The sequence below is a fragment of the Cydia pomonella genome, chromosome 1 (genome assembly GCF_033807575.1).
Source record: "Cydia pomonella isolate Wapato2018A chromosome 1, ilCydPomo1, whole genome shotgun sequence".
Taxonomy (NCBI): domain Eukaryota; kingdom Metazoa; phylum Arthropoda; class Insecta; order Lepidoptera; family Tortricidae; genus Cydia; species Cydia pomonella.
In genome coordinates this window covers 30746516-30755077 of record NC_084703.1, presented here as the reverse complement: position 1 = coordinate 30755077, position 8562 = coordinate 30746516, and positions in this window count along the sequence as shown.

The window sequence follows — 8562 nt, the reverse complement described above, 5'->3', positions numbered from 1 at the left end:
TAAATGAAACTGGTCTACGTATTTATATTTTTTGCCTTGCCACGCTCGACTGGACTAACAGTCGCGATCGACCGGGTCGATCGCGATCGACCTGTGGCCACCCCTGTTCTACATCGAGTGGTTTGGCAATCCAAAGGAAAATATAATATGGGATAGAGCAAACTGGGATTTCACGCATTTAGGACCAAATAAATGTATTAAAACAATTTCCAGCTTGCTGGGAATTAATTCCTCAAAATATTTTTTTGGATCTAATTTGATTGGCCTAAATCGTGAAGGTGTTTTTAAAGGCAAAGTCTAAGGCTGAATGCGCGGAGCGTTCGATCAGCGCTTACGGATGAGGCCAAAGGTCGAGCTGGAAGAAAGCAAGGCTTGAATTTGACCAATGGCGAGGTATGAATAGCTGGACGTCCGCAGCGTCAGATCGCGGCGCGTTATCATATAATACAACTAATGGCGAGGTGTGAGCAAGGCAGCCCAGCTGCGAAAGAGGACAGCATGGATTTGGATCCATGGCCAAGCGAAAGTGGGGCAGTTTGCATAAAGTAGAAGGCCTGTCGTCGCATAAGACCTAACGCCGAACTGCAAAAGAGTGGCTTGAAATCGAACCTATGTAATCACGGTCCTCCTACTGCTCGGCCTTTGCCTTAACTCGAAAGCGCAACTAGATAAGATGCTTTTGTTTTTCGGCCTACGCAGGGCCCTTTATTACACTTTGACAATTAGGTCGCAGGATCGCGGCTCTGCAGCAACTCGGCCTGGCCGACACATCTGGTGTGCAAGAGACCAAAAAACGCTACAAAATCGGTAATCTACGTCGAGAAAATCGGTTGGCCACAAGCCCGACGGTAAGATTTTTTGGCCATGAGCTTTGATGGCCTCCGCGTAAGGTTGGAGATGTGCTTACGTGTACTCACTCTCTTACGACCCTTCGTTATTAGATGGGTACTTGCACACGTATCAAAAAGTTTCGTGTACATAAGTACTACACTACGAATGCGATGCTGATGCAGCCTGCGCGTTTTTTTTTCCTATGATTTTGGTGCCCCCCTAGACGTGGTGCCCTAAGCAAGTGCTTATTTTGCTTAATGGTTAATCCGGCACTGCCCTAGTGTAAATAAATTCGATTTCCAAACGTAACGTACGCGTTTGCGTTTAGTCTCATTTTGTATTGGATTTCGAAAGAGCGCGCCAAGCGGGACGTTTTGGAAACTCAAAATCCTATACAAAATGAGACTTAACGCAAACGCGTTCGCCACGTTATGATGTCGATCAAAGTTACACTAGGGGTACTGTTTTTTGATGAAAACTTTACGTATGTACCGTGAGGTACAATTTTTTTTAAACGAGGTACTAAATAGTACAAATTAGGTACAAAAATATGGTATGCTTTTCATTTGATTTTATTTAGGTACACCCGCCATTCTGACACTCACTCCCTAAAACGAGATACAAAAGTCAGATTTAGGTATAAAATTATACCTATACTCGCCGCCTGCAAGCAAAATTAAAACTTATAACCGCGCACGAACCGTGAATCTTGTTTGCGCGCCGCAGTTTTATGAGTTTTATGACCCAGCTGTGAGTGCCGGCACAGGGTTGTCACTTGACAAGTTTTTGTACCTATACCTACTGATTATTTTTAAGGTAAATAATTATGTACCTAGGAATTACAAACGTTGATTCTGTAAACATAATTTTTTTATGCGGAGATAGTATGTCTGATTCTCACGGAAGTATATGTCGGTCAGTTCCTAATATTGTTTTCTGGGCAACCAATATTAAATAAATTAAGGATGATTATTTTAACTCTTACTAAGTAAGGACTCGGGGAACTAGAGAAGAAATGCGAACCGATCGGGCGCCGCCGCCTTTACGCTTGCTTCCAAGACGACGCGCCATAATCATAGTCTAAGAGCTGGCAACTTAACACGTTCCCTGTGCATGCATCATATGTGTAGCATTTTAGGGTATATATGATACGTCTATGCACCAAGGATGATGCACGACCCCTTGTAAACTTAAAGCATTGCCAAAATTGACACGTGTGAGCTAGATGTTTTTTTTATTTACGTGCACATACTGGCTACGAAAACTTTGACAGAAAACACGTGTGTCCGGATGACATTTTTATAATGTTGCCTAGTTATATGGCTGTTACAAATAAAACACAATGTTTAATTTTTGTTATTTGAAATAACAAACCATAATTAATCACTTACATTTACAGCACACTATATATAAAATAAAATAATAATCAAATAATTTCTAAAAAAACCTAATCGGTAATTGCTGGATTTTTTTAATGGCAAACATTGTAGCATCGAAAACAAACTGCTTTTTAAACTTTTTCTTCGCCTTTTTTCTAGCTTTTGTAGGTGTACTTCCTGTTCAGTTATCAACAGTGATCGGAACTATGGGAGTAAAACTTTAACAAAACTTATCAAGCGGACGTAAAAAGAGTGCTTATAGCCTTAAAAATATTCGAATATCTATGAATGTAAATATTTTTATGGCTGTAAGTACTATACTATTCCTATCCCTATGGACATGAATATTTTTAGGACTGTATGCACTATTTTATGTCCGCTTAACAAGTTTTGTTAAAGTTTTACTCCCATAGTTCCGATCACTGGTTATCAATTTATGTCACTCAATGAACACTCGATGTCTCCCGGTTGCCTATTCCATTTTGAATCTCATTGACAAATTACAATCGCAAGATAAGACCATAATTCTGCAATGGATTCCATCTCATGTAGGTGTAGCCGGTAATGAAGTAGTGGATTCCATAGCCAGGCTGGCTTGTCATGGTGGAATAGAATGCAATACCTTACCTTTTTATACGGACTGTATCTTTTCAGCCAAACAGAGAACCTATACTTTATGGAAAGAATACTTTGATAAGAGATCAACAGAAAAGGGTATTTGGTACAAGACAATCCAACCACATCCTCTAATGACACCGTGGATTGATTGTTTCCTTAGTAGACGTGACATTGTATTGATGATGAGACTACGTTGTGGACATATCCCATTGAATCAGTTCGGTTATTTATTGAAGAAAGTTTCTTCTCCTAATTGTGATGAATGTGACGTATTAGAAGACGTGTACCATGTTATAATGGAATGTGTCCGGAATGAAGCCGCTAGGATACAACTGGCTTTTTCAAGCCATAATACTATGTTTGATGTCGGGGGCTGCAATAGCGTTCTGACTGCTCCTCTGTCAGACTCTGCCATGGCGCTACTACAGCTTGTACGAAAGGCTATTGTTAATAGAATTAGTTAATTGTATAAGAATATTGTATTGTTGTTTTTTTATGGAGCGATATGTTCACCTCGGTGACAAGCTCTTAAATAAAGAGAAAAAAAAAAATGTCACTCAATGCATCGTTTAAAAAAAAATGTTACGGCATGGAATTTTGGTCAGTACATGGCGGCGAGATAAGGTAGATTATCGATGGAACAGTCGAAGGTTTGGTATCTTTATTGCCAAGAAGATACTTAGCTGATGACTATTTCGTGGCCTGTCAAGAGAGGCAGTTTTTTGTTGAAATTGATATCCTTGTAAATCAAAACTGCATTTAAAACCGCAAGAGATGAAATCAGCCCCAATTTCTTTTACTACATTGCCTTTCTTGGCGCTATAGTAATCTTATTCCAAATTTGGTTTCATATTCTTTATTTATATGGCATGACTAATGTAGACCACAGATATAAGACCAAGAAAAATTATATGTGATGCACTGATCAATGAGCTAGTACGTGCATGTGTTACAAGTTTGAAAGTTCATACGTGTATGCATCACATATGGGCACCAGTTTGAAAGCTCATACGTGTATGCATCACATGTGAGGCACTCGGAAAAATGGTAAAATAGGAAAAACGGGCTTCATGAATGGCGTTTTTATACATAAATATAATCATACATATTGTATAAAAGGTATTTTCAAAAAAACAAAAATGCACGCGAGGAGTCGATTTCTGGTTCTCAGTAACACAGGGAACGTGTTAATTATGTTAATTGTTAAGTTAGTTTATTGGACCGATGGGCGTTTTACTGGGTATTTGTAACGAAATAAAATACAAATGGGTACAAAAATGAAATGTGTTTATTATAAAATTATCTTTTAATTGTTTTACTTTTAAGTATTATTTAATTGATTTATACCCAATTTAAAAGTTCGATTATTAAATCTCAGAGTAGAAAATATACAATCTTAATGCACACGTGCATAGCTGTCTCCACTTGCAAAGCGATAATTGTGACTGCCCTTCTATCGATTTTGTAGAGGAACATATGTACATTGGTCTTCTAATTGACTGTAGATTTAATTGGCAACCGCATATTGAACACGTAAGTAATAAACTTAGATCAGTATTGGGACGTCTAACTATTCTGAAACATAAATTACCGTACAACACCTTGAGAATGTTATACCTAGCTCTGCCTGAATAGGTAATACGGTACGGTAATAGCAGCTACGGACGATCGTATAAAACTAATCTTTCTAATATCTACAACCTACAGAGAACTATTCTAAAAACAATAGTTCCGAAAAATATAAAAGTAGCATCTAACAATAACTACTCAAACCTCTTTGAACACTGTAAGGTGCTTCCCGTACAAAATATAGTTAAATTGTCCATGAACACCTACACCTACACATATGTAAATTAAATGAATATCACAGAAACAATAGATTTGAACTATCCCTAATGCACCTAGATTCATACTACCATCATATAATAATGTCTACGGAACGAGAACTAATAATTTCATACTTACGAAAATAATAAATAGCCTTCCGAAACACATACAAGATTTATATCTATCTAACTCAAAATCAATTAAAAAAGTTAAAAATTATTTCATATCAAATAATCACGACTATATTTTGTAAACATATATTTGCTTTGTTATATAAATTTGTTTAATAAGTCCGAACCCTTGCTGTAATTAAGCCATTCATGACTTTAGCAGTAAGTAAACATGGTACTCTGCGAATTATTTAAAACTTTTTGGAACTTTAATATAAATATAGATATATATATATATATATATAATAATCCGCAGGGAAACACGAACATGGCAATTACCTACGTAAATGAATCTCTTGCAGTAATTGAAATATTTCACTTCGAGGATTTCCGTGTAAATAGTGCTTAAAATTGTGTGTAAATGCAATCCCTAATTTTTTAACGTACTCATTTATTTCCAGAGAAGGCACTCGGCGGCAAAATTTGTTCAACCTCTCGTGCTTCGAGGCCCTCGCACGCTCAAAATTCCACTATTTGAACCACTCGCTACGCTCGTGGATCAATTTCGAAATCTTTCGCTGCCTTGGGTCTCAATATAACAACAACTTTGCCCCCTTGTATAATAAATAACTATTTAACCACACCTATGCGAGGAAACTACAATCTGTTTTCATTGCAACAATTCTTATTACATGTAATGTTATCGTTATTTGATTAATGAGATGTTATGGTTTAAAGTTTAAATTCATCAAAATGACTTAACTTTCAATATCGTCCAGAATTAAAAAAAATGTTATATCTGTTTCCTTGTTCTTCCGTTTATTCAGACATCAGTAAACAGAACAATATCTCTTATACGGATTGGATCGAGATTTAGGTTTCGAATCCATTGAGTATTTTCAAATTTGCGCGAGCGCCACGTGACACGACTATCATGATCGTGCGAGCCGAGCGGCAGCCCGCTGCTATACGCCTGCCCGGGAGGCGCGCCGGCCAAATTAAACTGCGTAGTGACACCCCCCTGCTAAAAGTATGCAGTTATATTGTACCTTCAGTGTACCTCTGTAAACCTTTAACGTGGTTCGATTTCCATACAAAAAACGATTGCGTTTTATGAAGTCATTACCATAGAGTAAAGATATTATCAGAGGTAATTTGACTTAAGTATGACAAACTGTGACACTGGAATGGCGGATGGTTATAGTGTGCGTGTAGACGAGTGATACCATGTAAAACATATTCTCCCTAATGTAATAATTATTTTTAAAATAAAAAAAATGCACTGTTTTATGTTTGACAATAAATATATACCTGATTTAATAGGTCTTGAAAATGCGTAATGTTACTTTGTGCAAACATTATTTAAAATAAAAATATTCGAAAGTAGATAGATTCGTACATATTTATGTAGTAATAGTGTGTAATGACTTCATAAAACGCAATTGTTTTTTGTATGGAAATCGAACCACCTTAATAGAAATTAATTTACTTATCCCTAAACGAGCTATGATCAAACGGTTTGTTCCTGGTTCGTCGGATTCCTGATTCGTCGAAATGTCAATATGAAATGAAACTATGCAATTACCGTGACTTCACCTTTACATTAAATCTTCATGTTTAGTAAATACTGGTTTACTGCACGACATATTTAATTATAGTACCTGGGTGACCGAGCTTTGCTCGGTTATAACTATTTATTGTAATATGGTGGTGTATAGGTAATAATCTACATAAACTTAAAAAGTAAAATGTGAACTGACAATTATTATTATTTACAATCGATTTCTGTGTAGAGGTAACTATCACAGCTAAACATACCATAGATATTTCTGATAGGTTTTCAAGATGTCGCTTTTAAATTAAATAAATTTTTCGTTTTGCACTATTGCTTCATAATCATAAGTCTCAATAAAATAAAAACTCGAAAGCATAAATCTTATTCACGTAATCTGTATAGGTAAATGTTAGACATATTTATGAGAAATATATATTGTTATCTCAAACATTTTTTTACTAAATTAAGCTTGTCTAAAACAATGAAAATTTAAAAATTGAATAATCAAAAATACTGTAATACTGTACTATGATTACGTCTGTCATCCATCCCTTTGGAATCTGTATTGTAATCCACTACTGTAATATTGATTCCTCGGTAATCAAGTACTTAAGTAATCTGAATTACTTAACTTCGATTCCAGGCTTATTACTTAATTGGCAAACCCTTGGATTAAAAATACTGCGGACGGAGTATCGGTAAAACACAACTAGGATTCCATCATCCACCAATTTCCAAGTATTTACGCGTGACAACAGACATTGACAGTTATCTCTATGCCCTCATCCACGAATTAGCCGTCAGTCGGATCGACATGTCATTTGAGTAAATTGGTGGAAGAAAAATAAAAAATATGCCGACATGTGGTACACCGAGCGATATGTTGCAGAGCACTTTTAGAATCTGATAGAATGACTACCTATGTGATTGCAATCTAGGGATTGGATATAGAATAAGGCCTCAACAATGGCAACCAACTCGGCGTGCATTATAGACATGTCATATTTTATACGTAATTTAACAGATACGTTCGATTGAGGGCAGGCGCGGATACAAGGGGGGGGGGCCATAGGGGCAATGGCCCCACCCTAAAACCCTGGCTCTCACATTACTAAATTGAGTAACATTTTTTTTTACCTTATTTTCTGTGCAAAAATATATGATTTTCTCAAAATGCCCCCCCCTAAGCCAAATCTTGTATCCGCGCCTGATTGAGGGTCATAAAACGCAGCACCTAAGGAGTTTTTTTCCTTAGAACCGTCGGTATATATACAATAAAATCCAGAGTAATTGGTATGTAAAAAAGTGTTTACAGTAGTTCTTAGGGAAACTTTGTCATACTCGCGCTTAAATTTTATTAATAGAAGTAATGTTTAACTTACCTAATAGATTTAGAAACATCTATATGATTTACCCATTTGTTCAAAGTAAACATTTCCAGTACTTTACTGGAATACATAGTTGTTAACTTATACATATTATGAATGGTAAGAAGAAGTGGTTGTTTATTTCGCAAAGTGACTCGAACTTGTAAGTCATTATTTAATCCTTCTAAGAGTTTGATAGTTGTGTTATTTTCAAAAGATCTAGAAGCTAAATAGATGCGACGAATATACAACGGTTGTACACACAGTTCAGATTCCATTGCGTGTATAGGAGTAGACTTAATAAAACCGCCGATAGTCCTCAATGACTGATTTTGAATTTTATCGAGTTTATACAAATGAGAATCGCAACTATCATCATAAAGAAAAGACGCATAATCTATTCGACTACGAATTATAGCAAAGTATAATCTCCTGAGATGTTTAGGGTGGACACCCCATCACGGTCCAACTAAAACTTTTAAAACATTGGAATATTTCTGAATCTTGAGCCAATTCGTTAATATGTTTTTCCCACCTAAGAGATCGGTCCAACCACATTCCTAGATACTTAACACAAATACAAATACAAAATTCTTTATTTTTGTAACTTACACATTAAATATAAGCTAAGGGATGGAGCCTCCCTGTTACCAAAAATAGCTTGTGTTGGGAGCCTCCGCTCTTCCTTAGGTAACATGAGGTAAGTATAAAGTTATATAATTCTAGTTATACATGCTATTAACATAATGTAAGTGTAAAGTTTACAGTTCCTAGATATGACTTAGATTAATACAGAACAATTAAGTTAACATATGCAACGAAAAACCAAATATTACATTAATTTAGGTATCCAATTGAGATAATCTGTCAACTTA